Here is a 16882-nt window from a genome sequence, read left to right as displayed (position 1 = left end):
ACTAGCTTTGGAGGTTTTGTGAGAGCTATGGAGACACAGTACTGGTTGTGCAAGTGCAGTAATATGTCTGCAGAATAATGATCAGATAGAGCTCAGTGAATGAGGATGGCTTTATTTTTGGCAGTTACAAAGAACTAGATTGTGCACCCCAAGTGTTGCAGGCCTGTGTGCCATTTTGTCCTTAGTGGGATTGTGCTTGGAGTCACACACAGAATCACAGAATCAACAAGGTTGGAAGAGACCTCAAAGATCATCAAGTCCAACCTGTCACCACAGACCTCATGACTAAACCATGGCACGAAGTGCCACATCCAATCCGCTCTTGAACACCTCCAGGGCACCTCCACCACCTCTCTGGGCAGCACATTCCAATGCCTAACAACTCTCTCAGTGAAGAACTTTCTCCTCACCTCAAGCCTAAACTTCCCCTGGTGCAGCTTGAGACTGTGTCCTGTTGTTCTGGTGCTGGTTGCCTGGGAGACCAACCCCCTCCTGGCTACAACCACCCTTCAGGTAGTTGTAGACAGCAATAAGGTCTTCCCTGAGCCTCCTCTTCTCCAGGCTAAACAATCCCAGCTCCCTCAGCCTCTCCTTGTAGGGCTTGTGCTTGAGGCCCCTTACCAGCCATGATGTGCAGAAGTGGCTTAATCTGAGGATTTGCTCCTCAGAAATGAGAGGATAAGAAGCTGAGGTTTTGGTCTTGTCTTGTTTTGTTTTGTTTTGCTTTGTTTTCCTTCCAGAGCAGATGCTGTAGCTCAAGAGACCAGAATGCAAACAAAAGACACAAGGAATTAGATCTCCTTTTCAGCCCTCACACCGCCCCTTCGTTTAGCCACTCTGGACATTTATTTTAAGATGAATCAAGATGCATCTTTAAGAAGAATCTTTAAGATGAATCAAGACATTGCTTTGCAGTGCTGCATTGTAGTTAGAAATTAGGGCATGCAATGAGAAAAGAATAAACATTCCATGCCAATTTTACCTTGAAAGTTGGGGCATAGATTTGTTCCTCTCTCTCACTTGACAATGGATAATATTTTTTTGATCTCTCAGGACATGAGGAGAAATTACTCATCTTCCAAACAAACAGATGTGCAGGCTTTGATTGTAGGGTGACAGGACTGGATAGAATCACTCTGGGTTTTTTCACTGCCATACTCATCCTTTTTGAACAGTGCTTGTGTGAACCTGTTTGTACAAATCCCTGCAACAGCTTTGCATTTGTTCTGAGTGAGCTCAAGTGTAAGGATTAGACACAGGCCCTCATTTCAGCCCCTCTGTGTTTTCATTATATGGCTACAGAGTAAATTTCATGAGGAAAGTGTTTTTATTTATTTTTCTCATCACTTGAATCCTTTTCCTCACACCCAGCCCTTGTCCTCACAAGTACTAGTTGCATCACAAAAGATATGACACAAAAATAAGCTCAATGCCTTGGGAAACCAAGGAGAGAAAACCTACTCCTTTTAACTGCAGCCTGTACTTTTGCCTCCATAAAACCACGATCTCATACGTGCACATTCTTCTCCCTGCTTGGGCTGCAATTCCCTTGGGTCTTGTATGCTTGCTCTGCACATTCACTTCTTGTCTTCAGGAATTTTTGGCAGCCATGAGCTGTGGTTTATATTGGGTAATTACTGGAGTGGAATTATCTAAATGTCCACAAGGAGATGAAAGTGGAGGTGGGGATTTTTCCCCTAATCCAGACCTGCTTTCTGAGAGTGAGAAGGGTTTAGCTCACAGGTGTTACAGTCAAAACTGGTCTCCACGATACTCTGATGACTGGAACAGGATCTCCAGTGCAATCTGTTCCCCCACAGGAGGAAAATCCAGCTGGCACAATCATTTTGTTATGAGAGATGCTTCAAGACTGTTTGAGATCCAATTATGAGACAATGAAAACACTTAGGGGACGTACAGAATGTTTGACTTCAATAAATTATCTCCTCCCAGGTAAAATGACCTGTGCTTGTTAGTAGAATGAATAATGTCATCTGTGTAACAATGAAATTGCTATTTCCACACACACTTGCCTTGCATTATAGAGAAGGTATATGTAGGGGTTTTTCATCTCCTCATTCACCAAGGGCAGAGCGTGTTCCTGAAGTATCGGTGGCTGGCCCTCAGCTAGCCCTGAGACCTCACCCAGTGAGAAAGACCCCCTCCATCTCCTGACTAGCAGATCCCTCCCAGCAACAGCTGCATCAGTGAATTGCAAGATGAACTTTGGATGACTGAAGAGCAAAGTATGTAGGTCTTTTCATCCCTATGCTAGAGTTGGATTGCTGCCTCTTGCCCAGTGATACAACCTTCAACCTCATCTCTGTTTAGCTCAGTTCCTAACCAGGATGCATTTACAGTGTGTTAAATTATTTGCTCTCCACGGCACCACTGTAAGCATGCTGCTATTTACTAGGCCTTAGCTATGTTTTCACTAGGCTTTGAACTTTAATGACTCATGTTGATATATGTAACATGATGAGTGCTTTCTATATTTAATTATGAAAAAGATTTCTCTGATACTCTGGTTGCAATTTTAGTTTTGGCAGTTGATAATCCTCCTAGGGTAGTCCAAATGCTTTTGGAAGAGAAAGAGAGAGGAAGTGCATTTGTGCCTTAAACTTAATTTCTGGGAAGTGGTAAAAAGCAAATTTACACCCCCAAAATAGGCTCTCCCACAAAATCAATCAGTATGTATACTGTAAGCAGTGTTACCCCTCTGTGGAAGGCCAAATGTCTTAGCCTCAGATATAAGTATGCTGAAAAAGCAGAGAGATGTGGTTTGTCTTCTAGGCTGCAGAAAGGTTTTGAAAGACCCAAAAAGACCCTGAAAAAAAAAACCCAAACACCTATGTGGAAGCAATTTCAAGGACAGTGTCCCTGCCACCACCTTAGATGGCAAATCTAAATCAGTGCAGGAACACTCCAAAATATGATAGACCTACTGCTCTCATGCTTGTTTCCTCCAGCTTATGAACAAAACCCCTGTAGAGCATGACTCATATTAACCTCACTTGCCATCTCCATCTGAATTCATGTCATGAGTTAAAACCACAGTGAAGATCTTCATCTGAGAGCTTCATCTGAAAGCTTATGCATTTTTGTTAAAAATCTAATGCTGGGAAACTAATCTATGTTTAAAATGTGTTGACCATCAAGTCATCTGACATTTGTGGATGTGATGAAAACTATGGTCCAACTTCCCAACTCCTTTCGTTCAGTCACAAGTCTTGTGTACTCATTCAGGCGTGTCTTCTGCAGACAACATTTAGCTGTGATCTCTGAATTAATCATTTACAGCTCTCCAAGATAGGCTTTGAAGAAAAAGTTGCTTGTATCTCAAAGGTCAACACAAGACAAGGTTATGAATCCGAGGCTGAAGCTCTAACGCCGTTAATACCCCACCTAGCGTGTCTAAACCAGATTATTCTCCCAGTAATCAGCTATTTGTAGACTTAAATTAACTTTAGTTTTACTGGGTGAGCTAATTCTTCAAACAGCAATCAGAGAGGTTTGTCTGAGCTTGGTAGAAAAACCAGGATCTCAGCACTAGGCTGTTTTATCCAAGGCCACCAGTCTACAGGCTGAAGCTGAGGGTCAGGCACACTGCGGCATGGGAAGTGGCTTCTCAAAACACAAAACCCAACCAACCAAACAAAACAAATGGAAAATCAGGCCCAGGCTATTTACTGGCAAGGATGATCCACACCTTTCTCTGATCACAGATGAAAAGTCAGAAAGATTAGATCGAGGAAAGACAGTAAAATAAAACTAATCACAGCCCAGTAACACAGCAGCTCCGTGTCATTACAATTCATCTTTGAGAGTATCTGATCAGTGACTGGCATTATTCAAACAAATGAGCTGTAATGAATTTTTCAAATACAGGAAATAGATTTTGTATCTGCAAGTGCTGACTGATTAAGCTCTTTCCAACTGCTACAGCCCATGCACTGCACCATCACTGGGCAAAATGAGAATCCATCTAAAACAGCTGGGAAAGAGTTGTTGGGAAAAAGAACAAGAGATCTGCAGCTCCATGCAGGTCTGCAGGACCACTCATGCTCTGAGCCACCTCTTGTCTAAACCTGCATGATCTCTGTTGGTGCCAGGATAGCCTTAAGAGCTTCCTGCTTCCCAAAATGCCTGCTCTTCTACTCCACAGCCATGCAGCAGCCAATATTCATCTCTGGTTCAAGAAAAACACCAACACTGTATTCAGTGTATTCAGTATCACTAAGGTTGGAAGAGCCCTCAAAGATCATCGAGTCCAACCTCTCACCACAGACCTCATGACTAGAGTAGGGAGGACACTACTGACCACTGCAGGCTTGAACTCACGACCTTGTTTGCTGGCTTGTGAAACTTCCAGTGACTTCTGACAATGAGAAGTGGGACATGCCACCTGTAAGATTAGCCTGCAACTATAATCTGATCTTGCTGTTCAGTTAGATAGAAAAAAAAATTAGACAGGGCAGAAGTTGGTGCTGTGATTTTTGGTTAAACAAAGTGACTAAATGGAAGCTCACCTAATATCTCGTGCAGTGTGCTCCCTTTGGCTGTTAGAAGCTGGGACACACAGACAGCTTTCAGCTCTCAGTTTTGGGAAGGTCCTGAGGAGTTCAACACCCTATGATGTAAATTGAGTTTTCCATATCATTTTCAAGCATTCTACAGCCGTGTTTCCTCAAGCAGTTGACAATGTTGTCTGTTACACACCATAAGAAACCAGAATTGTTTGACTGTGGCAAGCTGCACACATGCAAACAATTTTTCATCATCCTTGGAAATGAGTAACTTTGATAAGATCTTTCAAAAACATTTGTATGTGACCTATTTTTGGCTCACATAACATTCTGCTCATAGCTTGATTTTATCTTTACACAACTAATGCGCTGCTAGCTATTGGCCTTGGAACTGTTCATCTGAGCTCATCTGGACATAAGGAGGAAGTTCGTTGCAATAAGAGTGGTAAAAAACTAAAACAAGTTACCCAGGTGATTGAGGCTCAGTCCCTGGAGACATTCAAGATCAGACTTGATGTCACCCTGAGCCGTCTGATCTCGATGGAGGTGTCCCTGTTAGAATAGAATAGAATTAACCAGGTTGGAAGAGACCTTTGAGATCATCGAGTCCAACCCTTCACCCAACACTATCTAATCAACTAAACCATGGCACCAAGCACCCCATCCAGTCTCTTCCTAAACACCTCCAGTGATGGTGACTCCACCACTTCCCTGGGCAACACATTCCAGTGGCCAATCTCTCTGTCTGTGAAGAACTTCTTCCTAACATCCAGCATAAACCTCCCCTGGTGCAGCTTGAGACTGTGTCCTCTTGTTTTGGTGTTAGTTGCCTGGGAGAAGAGACCAACCCCCAGCTGGCTACAACCTCCCTTCAGGTAGTTGCAGACAAAGTTGTAAACACAGTAGACACAGTTTAGCCTTTAGAAACCTTTTAGCTGGTCCCCTGCCTGCATCTATTAATGAACCTAGTCTGATTATTGCAAGAATTTGCATGAGGCAGAATTCATATTTGTCTGAGGCAAGGATCTCCACAGTCAAAGCAAGGGAGGATAAAATCAGTACAGAATCAAAGAAGGGAATAACCAAACCCAAGTGTACGAGAACATTAAATGGTTATTCTCCACTCCTTTCTCAGAGGTGGTTTTGGCCATCTCTTCCCAGGCTTTCACATTTACTAGTGAAACATTTTATCCTCTAAGAGAAGCTGGGTGACTTTTGGAGTATTTTTTTACTCTATTAGAACATCCTTCTTTGCCTTTCCCCCCTCCTCCCCCACTCCTGAAAAAAATATAATGAAGCATTTCATTTCAAGTGGAACAGAACATCCCATGCAACACAAAGTGACATTTTGGGGTGGTTTGCTTTGTCAAGCAAAAATTAATTTATTTCTTTTATTCCCTTTGATCTGTACTACTTTTATTTTTATTTATAAATTCTGCTGCTGAACCAATAAAATCAATTACTTGTGTTGGCCTAGTTGCATCTGCAAAGGTTTCGCTGCCTCCTTCTGTCAAAGGCAAGGTTCCCGAAGCACTGGAGCACTACCATTGTTATCAGAATCTCAGAGATCAATAATCTTTTAACCTTATAGTTGGCAATACTGCAAACATGATAGGATTTTGTAGTCAGCTACAGTCTCATAAGGGTACAGTTTGAGGGCAACCCCTTCAAAGGTATAGAGGCCTTGAACACAAGCCCTATGAGGAGAGGCTGAGGGAGCTGGGGTTGTTTATCCTGAAGAAGAGGAGGCTCAGGGGAGACCTCATTGCTGTCTACAGCTACCTGAAGGGAGGTTGTAGCCAGGAGGGGGTTGGTCTCTTCTCCCAGGCAACCAGCACCAGAACAAGAGGACACAGTCTCAAGCTGTGCCAAGGGAAGTTTAGGCTGGAGGTGAGGAGAAAGTTCTTCCCAGAGAGAGTTGTTAGCCATTGGAATGTGCTGCCCAGGGAGGTGGTGGAGTCACCATCCCTGGAGGTGTTCAAGAGGGGACTGGATGTGGCACTTGGTGCCATGGTTTAGTCATGAGGTCTGTGCTGACAGGTTGGACTTCATGATCTTTGAGGTCTCTTCCACCCTTGGTGATTCTGTGATTCTGTGACTCTAAACAGTTCCTAAGCTAAAGGAGATACATACCCACTACTTTAAAAGGAAAAAGAGACACTTCGTGACTATTGAAAATTCTGACCCTGAATCACAGGGTAGATGAGAACAGTTCCATTTGATACAAAAGAGGGTTTGGAGCACTCTAGTCCTAATGTAAATGGGTGAAGTTGTTGTGTTGGGTGATAGGTTGGACTTGATGATCTCAAAGGTCTTTTCCAACCTGGTTAATTCTGTATTCTGTAAGTTATGACGAAGAAATGATAAAGGCTTGAAATCTTTATGAGGTAGTCCAAATATGGATTTAATTTACAAATCCCGTATCTCTGTAGTTTTTCCAAGGAGAGATTCAAGTGTATTTAGCCTGAAATGTGTTACATAGAAGCACCTCTCTCCAGCTGATGGCTTACACCACCACAGCCAAAGTGTAATAAATTCAGTGTTTTATCATCCACCAAAATTTGCTCTCATGCAGCTTAATCTTTCAAGTGGATACACAATGTGTTTTGCTACCCAACATCCACCTAACAGTCACGTGGCTGGAACAAATCACTGCAAAGAGACAGGTCAAAAGAGGACAGGTCCAATTCCATGGCAGGATAGAGTTGCACCAACAGAAAAAAAAGGCCTAGGTGCAGAGGATATTTGAAGCTCCTTTCTCTAGTCTAATAGACAACAGATGTGCCTTAGTGAGGACAGGATTAATCCTCAAACATTCCATACTCCTTTCTGTAAGACACACTGGGAGTTGTTCATACAAGGACAATAGTGCCCCAAGCTGAATTTTCCAGGAATGGGATGAGATGGGATTCTTCTTCTGGCTGAGTGCAGAAGAAGGGATTGTAACTGCTTTTGAAGCGATGAATGGTGCATCTAGCCAGCTGGAGAAGGCCACCTGCATGCCATGCACTGGGAAACGTGGAAGCACTTGGGGGAGCAGTTAATAACTCTTTGGATTGACAAGGGTAGATTGTGCAGCCTTTTGGCAAAGGATGGCTTCAAACAGTAGATTTGCATTTACCCTCAAGCCAGGACAAGAGCAACTCCAGCTTCTGTGTGTGTTTGTCTGTGCACATGGATGTTGCACTTTATAAACCCCCTGTTCACTCATTCCAGAAGTGAGGCAGGGATTTCTTCATTGTGCAGCTTGCGCCGTGTGCCAGCAGGACAGGATGAATTGAAGACAATATTCCAAGTAGCCTAATACATTCTTGCTGTTGTAGTTAACTTTCAATACAAAGCAGGAGGAAAACAAAGGAGTAAAGAAAAGAAAATTCAGAAAGATCTACAGTCCAGGGAACCCGAAAGGGATTAACTTGGTCTCCCAGGCATGATTCGTTATGCTGATCTGAGAATAAGACAACATGGGGCTCTGATAGCTGCCGACCTGTTAAGCCCCTTGGAAGTCTGAATTGGCAAGTGTTGCAGCCCTTCCTGAACAACTTGCTCCATCTGTGATGCCAGTGTCCACACTGACAGCTGCCTGCCATCTTGGCAAAAAAGCCACTGCAACTCGAGAATCTACAGTGGGTGTCTAGCACATGCAGACACAAAAGCCCCCAGCCTTTAGGCTAACAAAGCCTGTTAGCTAGCCACTCCAGTAAATAAAGAAGCCCATGCATCCCAGTGTATAAACTAACTCTGAAATCATTAGGAGTGCTTGAATCCATTAACACAATGGTGGTGGAAACTTGAGTTTACTGAGGCAAGGTAGGGTTGAGAATTGAAGACATCTGTATTCATTAACTCCCAGTTAACAGATTCAGGTCTGGAAGGTTTGTAATGCTTCTTGGAGGGGGGAGTGACATCAATCTTACTTATGATCTACAGGCAGCTGATATTCAATTGTAACTTCATCTTTTAATGTAGTAACTTCATCAAAACACAGAAGATATACATTTGCTATGAACACATATCACTGAACACATAACAAGAGCATCATATTCATAAGAGAAGGTAAAGAATAAAGAATTCAGAAGTCCATCCATTGCTGCTCAGTCATTTGAGTAAGAGATGAGCTGCCAGCGAGGAGTGCAACAGCTATTAACAGTGCTGTACTCATATAGGTCCTCCACAAAGAGAGAAAAATAACACATCATTTGTAACTTGCTGCTTAATGGAATCAAACTACAAATCCCTGCCTCTATGTGATTAGCCCAGCCACCCTTTATTTAGAAATAAGCATACCATCAGAGGGTTTATTATATGGAGATGATTTACTGCTTACTGGGTATTTACTATGCATTTTCTTTTGTGTTAATTTAGCTTTGCATTGTTACAGATTCATACATCAGGCCTGAGTGTTCTCAGGGGATTTAAAAGAAGTGAAAATACCTCACAATACAACCAAACCCATCAGAGCTTCATTTTGCCTTCAGGTTCATGCGTTGCAACCAACTAAAGCCTCAGGGTGGAGAAATTTAGGTCACATTTGTGCAAAACATTGCTGCTGCTGCCACAGTATTTACTCCTGCTTGCATAACTGATATTTTCAAGAAAGCCAAGTGGTCCATTTCTTAAAGAATATTTGTTCAAGAGACTCAACAACAAAAAGTATTTTAAAGCCAAAAGCTGAGCTCTAACAAGTGGATTGTCCCAAGAGGCTGCGTGGCAAACCAGTAAAGAAGTTCAGGCAGGGTGCATGCAGAATTGCTCACTGGCCCTTTCGCCCTTAACTGCTCTGTGGGATGAAAGATTGATTTTGCTCTGTCCTGGCTGGCTGAACAGCAGCCTGGCGACTTCTTTCCAGAGGAACCTAACACCCTGGAAGCAGTAGAGAGGCAGCAAATCTTGGGTATCTGCAAGCAAAATATCTGGCCAGCTTTGGGATGGCCTACAGAGGCTTAGGGAGGTTGCTCCCACTGCAGCTACAGCTTGGGAGAGTGGCACTTCCAGCTCTTGGGGAAACAAAAACCGCACGAGCTGAAAAAGTTCATCCACAAATTAAAGGCTGGCCTCAAACTATGATCTCTGCTGAAGGTGGCTTCAGTGAGCAGACTTCAGCCACCAGCACCTTCTGATCCCGTTCTCCATTGCAGAGATGCCATTTTTCGGCACAGCTGAAAAAAGGGAAAAGGTGCTGGCTTGAAAGGGACCATTGCTGAGGCTGGGACAGTCACTGCTGAGTCATCAAAACCATCAGTTTCTCACTGTCTTTTGTGCAGCATCCTGTGCCAGGAGAGAGTGAATCTGGCCCATTACAAATTCTGCATGGCAGGGTATGATAATACAGCTGCAGTAGTCCGGTTTTATGTGCTGCCTATCAAAAAATGATCCTGCTTCAGTGGTTGTTCTCACAGTTCAGCAGGAGTTCACCAACTTTCCTCTCTGTCATTAGAACATGCAGCTTGCTTTATTCATTTATTTATTTGCTTGTTTGCTGGCTTGCATAATCCAGCTCCCCCCTCCCCACTCTCCCTCTACTCATGAAAGAAACTTTCAGACAATATGCATAGTTAATCGACAAAGTGTCGGCTCAGATAGTGTCTCATCCTAGAGCGCTGTTTTGTTTGATGTTTCCAGTTCCTACGATTACCTCCCTCAGGCACAAAGCTGAGTAAATAGACTGGCCTTTCACTCTACCTTGAAGGTCAACTAATTCAGGGTCTGTCAAGCCACTGGGTGATGTGGATGCTAAAGTCAAGGATCTTGCACCAGGACAACTTTTGCTTTCTGCTCCCAGACATTCTTTATGTCTCCAGAAAAAGCCAAGTCTCGGGAGCTAGGCATAGGGAGGTTAATCTTTATTACTAGTGACACTGGAAAAAGCTTATGACAGATGCACAGTGGGTCCCCTTTGGAAGATGGTGCATAACTGAGTGCATGGGAAGGATGTTTTGCACAGAACTGCCAGGAGGCTTAGAAACTGTATTAGAAAAAGGGCTGATTTTATTTTTTTCACTGCATAGTTCATTTAATGAACCTCTGTGCCTCAGGGTAAGGGAGTGTGCAGTATTTGAGCAGATAATCTATGTGACGTAACAAATTAACCTCCCAACAGAACCTCCATAGTTATGCAAAGCTGTATCTTGCTTTCTTTTGAATAGCTAAGCACTGCATCTTGAATAAAAGCAGGTTCTTGCTGTAAGAGAGTCCTTTGCTATTACATTTGGAAGCAAAGAATTAAAATAGGAAGGATGAAAAATACTACTTCCATCTTCCTGGGGCACCATTCCATAGGCAGCAAGAATAAATGGGAAGAGTACTTCTTCAACCATCCTTCATCCAAAAAGAAAGCTTATTATGGGGGAAAAAAAATCCTCTCTTGGCATAGATTGGTGACATGGGTAGGGAGAGGGTAAAAAAAAACACACAGTAGCTGTGTTGCATAGAATCCTAATTAGTAACACTAAGTTGCAGGTTTGTCCCATATTCTAACTAAAGCACTCCCAGAGATTTTTTTCACTGTCCCACTGGGGCTGGACTGAGGTCCTGAAGATAAGTGTGGCTGAATAATTCACTAGGGACTGTCTGAGCTGATGCTGGGCACTGATTTTTTTCCTCAAGAGCTGCTCACAAGTTGCCTGAACAGTTCCCTTCCAGGCTTGTTGGCCCCTGGACCGTTCCTCTTTGCTCCAAAAATGGGGTAGTTGGTGATCTGCTCAGCCGCCTGGATCCCCACAAGTCCATGGGACCAGACTGGATCCATCCTAGGGTGCTGAGAGAGCTGTCAGAGGAGCTGGAACAGTGTGGTCAGCAGGAGCAGAGAGGTCATTCTGCCCCTGTACACTGCACTGGTTAGGCCACACCTCAAGTACTGTGTCCAGTTCTGGGCCCCTCAGTTTAGGAAGGAGGTTGACTTGCTGGAGCGTGTCCAGAGAAGGGCAACGAAGTAGGTGAGGGGCTTAGAACACAAGCCCTATGAGGAGAGGCTGAGGGAGCTGGGGCTGCTTAGCCTGGAGAGGAGGAGACTCAGGGGTGACCTTATTGCTCTCTACAACTACCTGAAGGGGGGTTGTAAACAGGCAGAGGTTGGTCTCTTCTCCCAGGCAGCCAGCACCAGAACAAGAGGACACAGTCTCAGGCTGCACCAGGGGAAGTTCAGGCTGGAGGTCAGGAGGAAGTTTTACACAGAGAGAGTGATTGCCCATTGGAATGGACTGCCTGGGGAGGTGGTGGAATCACCATCACTGGAGGTGTTCAGGAGGAGACTTGACAGGGTGCCTGGTTGCATGGTTTAGTTGATTAGGTGGTGTTGGATGATGGGTTGGACACGATGATCTTGAAGGTCTCTTCCAACCTGGTCTGGTCTATTCTATTCTATTCTATTCTATTCTATTCTATTCTATTCTATTCTATTCTATTCTATTCTAAAAAAGCCATTCAGAGAGACCTTAACCATCTTGAGAGGTGCACAAACCCCATGAAGTTCCAGAAGGCCAAGTGCAAGGTCCTGTACATCAGTCAGCATTTTCCAAGCACAAATACAGGCTGGCCAATGACTGGATTGACAGCAGCCTTGCAGAGAAGGACTTGGGGATGTTGGTTGATGAGAAGCTCATCGTGACTTGGCAGTGTTCATTTGCAGCCCCAAAAGCCAAGTATATCCTGGATTGCATCAAAAGGAGTGTGACCAGCAGGTCAAGGGAGTTTGTTTAAATTTTGTAAGTATTGCTGTGATGAGATCCTGGTAAAGGAAAATGGCCACTTCATACTAAGCTAACCCAAATAACACAAGATAAGAAAACCAAGACAAACCATTTGCACTCTGGTGCTTCCTCAACATCCTGAACAGGAGAACAGGACATTGCACACTTGATTGCTGCAAAATATCTTCTTCAGGGCAATGTACATTTTAGGGGACCATACAGAGCACACTACATATAATGGGAATTAAAAATCTCCTAAAATGCAGCATATTTTAGACCTATGCTTCAGGGTATTTTCTGAACCTCATTAATTCCAAAGCTAAGGAGTGGGCTGACTAGCAGGAGGTCTAAAACATGCAACAAAAATGCTGAAAGACTTTTAAGTGAGGTCAGAAAGAGACATAGGTTTTAGTAGTCAACCACTCAGCTTCCAGTTTGAGGCATATGCAAGTCTTTGCAGGGCAGGTTATTAAAAGTCACACTGCAGTAGTAAATAACAGCTGTGGGGGAGCTGAGGAGTGGGAGAGGAGCTGAACTTAAGACCTTGTCACTCCTTCAAGAAGGATTGTTGCTGTCCTGACCTTGAACTAGTGTGATTTTCTGAAGAGAGTAATTCCAAGTTTGCAGAGAAAAAGGAAACATTTCTCTGGCAGATTATTTTGTTAATAGCAGCTGTCTGAAACTATTGGGATACTTAGAATGTCCCAGTAAGTCCCAGCAGAGAAGGCTTAAAGGGCAGAGGACAGGTGAGGTAGTTAGATGTGTAAAACAATGTCATGTATGCTGTGGCTGTCTTCCTCAGGCATTCTCTCTGGTCTGCCTCTAATTAGACCTGGAATCAGAACTCTAAATGCAAACACGCCTCTGCTGAGAGCTGGAGCCTGTGTTTGGCCAGAAGAAAATATTGCCTCTCAGTCTCACCTCGAATACAGCCACAGCCATGCGAGTGCAATTGCAATGTAGAACAAATCTCATCGGAGCAAGAATTTCTTAATTTGTGCTGCAGCCTAAACAATCACTGAGCAAACACACTGAGGTCTTTTCAGCTTAGCTGGAATCAACTTAGAGGGCGAGTAATGAATCTAATTGTTACGCTAGTTTCCATGTCAGCAAAATAACAGATGTACAGTATAAGGGAGGAGGGGAAACTTGGGTTTTGTTTGCTGAGCAGGTGCTACATTAAGTGTCACATGGAAGTTTCTCAAGTGCATTTGGAGCCAGTGGGAAGGAAGCCAAGAGTACAGCTTCCATTTCATCCTCTGGACATCCAGCTGTGCAGCTGCATAAGCCCCCAGAAGCAGCTGAGGCAGTGGAGACAGTGACACCTTGTCACTTCTCCCACAGCCATTTCTAACGTCCCGCCACAAATATCAGATAAATAAAACACCCAGGAACTGCCCTCCCCCAGCTCCACGTACCATGACCCAGCTGCCAGATACGCCTGTCAGAGCCTGCTAGGCAGACCAGAGGGACGGCAAGTTAACCTTGGCCTCCTGCAATTACTGCACTCAGCACATCAGGGTATGGAAATAAGTCTGCACATGTGCTAAAAGGACTTTTGGGAAGGATCAGCAGGGCTGTACAGGCGACACAATGATTAGCTCTGTTGTAAAGAAATTATTTCACATGCCAGGCAACTGCAGTCCCGCTGGAAACCAGAGTCTGTTTAATAGCAGTGCATAGAAAACTTACCCTGTAATTAGGCTGAAGCTGTCATCAACAGACAGAGAGAGGCTTAGCACTGTTACAGGAGCTGAGGTGGCTATCAAGTGCATTTTATCTTCTCTGAACCATTCTTCCATGGCCAAAAGACTTGGAAACTCTTTGCACAAAGCTCTTCACCTAAACAGTGCTGAAGCTGTAAACAAGGGAGAAGTCCCAAAGATGGGAAGGTCCTGTAATGCAGATTCCCAGTGTTCAATTCAAAAATGGCTGTGAGACAATCTGGAAGTGGAGTTCACAGAAGTGTGAAAGGTTGCAGGGGATTTCTTAAGCTACAGATAAAGAGAAAGCTAATAGGTGCAGAAGAAAATGGTATTCATAAAGATGATCCTCGCAGGAGTTATTTGCAACAGCTGAGAAGAAAGGTTAGGTGAGTGTTTTTAAACACATGCAAAACTAAGTAAACTCAAACATCTGGTTTAATGTAATAGACATTCAGAAACTTAGCAAAAGCAATACAACCTGTGCAATACTGATAACAGCAGCACACACAAATGATAATGTACTGTGCAGCTGTGCAGAGTGCAATATTCTATGGGATTAAAGCCAGTAAATTCCATTTATTAGCAACTACAAGGAATGTTTATACACCTATACATTACAGTTCTGTATTAACATTGAAATATATGCACCAGAGCCATGCCTCAGACTGAGTAGGATGGGAGAAAGCAGAGGAGGCTTCAAGTGTTACAACAGGGAGTGATGGAGAAATATGATTTTTTAGCCTCTATAACCAACTGCTTATTGAAGCATCTAATTGGTGAAGCCCCAAAAGAAGCAGTAGTGAATAGTGCCCAGGATATGTTTTGCTCTGCACAACTGTGTTCAGTATGCTCAAATTCAGTGTTCTTCCTGGAAGAAAAAAAAATCCAGCTTCCATCTCTGTAACTGGAGAACCTTACTGCAGAAAAAAAAATAAACCCAACACCCAGCAATCACTAAAAATCAGGAAACTTGTTAAATTAAAAGCAGCAGCTAAAAGGATAAAAATGCTTACAGTTGCCATGGAGGCAGCTTATAAAATAAAAATGAGATGTTCAGAGGAAATGTATACTATAATCAAAAGGCTGCAAGAACCTTAAGAAAAGTTAACATAGTTAAAAGCCAGTACAAGAGGCTATTAAAAGCATCGTGACGTCTTTCAAAGGCAGAAGTTTGTGAAAGAAACAGCAAATCAAGAAGAATAGAAAGGATTATGAATGTGCAAAACTGTCTCAAAAGAGATTCTGAGAAAGAGCTTGCTAGTTGCATAGAAACTGTAGTCTGTCCAAAGGCACAAACCAGGCTGTGGGTCTTCAGCGCTCAGAAGTGACTGAAGTACAAGGGCACCCTAAGGAGCCATGTAATAAATGATAAATGATTGACTTGCATCAGTATTTGCTGCACAGATGTTCGCAGGGTTTCTGCTAAAGGGAATTTCAGAGGGTCTTTGCAATGAAAATATCAACAGCTTTAGGGGTGGGGAGTGGGGAAATAATTAAATAAAAGCCAGTCACAGCTGTCCTTAAACAATCTCAGCTATGAATAACCTGGCTATTAACTGTGGTGCATAGCTTTGTCACTCAGCCTGGCCCTCAAGCTTAAGAGGTTTTGTTTTAAGAGTTTTAAGAGTTTTCTTTCAAGGCTTTGCAGGAGGCTCTAGAGAAAAGCACCTGACAAATGAGACTGATTTACCTGGTAAATTTGTCAGTTGCAACAAGAAAAGCATTTGTAGGCAGCTAATGTACAAAAGATGTCAGCGTGGAAACAAGACACAGGAGTGGCATGTGGCTTCTGCCTGAGGAAGAGTTACACAGGCTGAAAGTCTTCAGCTTTGCAAAGACATGATTAGGGGGAGAACAGTGAGGGCTCCATAAAGATACAAGTAGTCAAGAAAAAAATGAATTCAGAATGATTGGTCACAATTTTTCATAAAACAAGAACTAGGATAAACCAAATGAAATCAGGCATCAGGTTTGAACAATCAACACCCCTTTGTTTTTATGTATTAGAAGTTTGCATAATAGGACTCATTGCCCCACTATGTTTTGATGTCAGTAGTCTAAGACAAACATTGGATGCTGCTAAAAATGCTAGTGAAAAAGGGTTTCATTAAACTTGAAGATCCAATGCTATTTACTGCTTAGGGAACTCAAAACATGGGTTGGAGGAAGACAGGAGAATGTATAAGGTATGGTGTGCAATAAATAATGCATTTATCATTAAATGTTGCTAGATTATTTCTCTGAGATTACACTAAAGGCAACTTTGAGGGCATGGAGCCAGATGGAACTTCAGCATGGTCTGAAATAATGCTAGTATTACTTTCCCTAATTTGATAGAATGCTAGAGGCAGTGATTCTACCTATTGCATCTTCCAGTTTGTTACCACCGAAATGAGTTTCTTCCTTCCTCAGACCCTAATGCATTTCATCTCACATAAAAAGGTTCCACTACTATGCTGGAGGCACTCCCAGCATATTTTTTAGTTAAACTGTTGCTAGTATCACTTTACATACCTGGAATTTAATAAATGCCTAGCAGTGAAAGGGAAAAAGCAATTTTCCTTGCTGTGAAACTGCACATTCCTGAATCCAATAAGGTGAGAGATGTCAATTCATAACTCCTGAGGCTGCAGCTTCAAAAACACTTCCCTTTTTTTTTTTTAAAACAGATTAGTTTTTGCTGGGGTCAGTTTCTTGACCCAGATCATGGCCCAGCCACACGGTCATTAGCATTGTTATAACTATGTTTGCAGAAATGCTTGGCCAGGTCTAGAAGAAAGGAAAGGCAGACCATCATTTGAGCAGCAATCTCCACTTGTACTGGTTGAAAAAAAACCCTTTAAGAGGAAAACAGGAAAATGTGAGCAGAGTGAATTCTTTTTCTACACTGAGGAGCAGAGAACCTGCACCTTTCTGATCATGTCATCATACGAAGCATTAAACAGGCAGACATAAAAGGCAA

This window comes from Melanerpes formicivorus, unplaced genomic scaffold (genome assembly GCF_026170545.1).
Source record: "Melanerpes formicivorus ecotype bairdi unplaced genomic scaffold, bMelFor1.0.p_v2 SCAF_131, whole genome shotgun sequence".
NCBI lineage: Eukaryota > Metazoa > Chordata > Aves > Piciformes > Picidae > Melanerpes > Melanerpes formicivorus.
The sequence above is the reverse complement of the archived record's forward strand: the minus strand, read 5'-3'. Positions refer to the sequence as shown.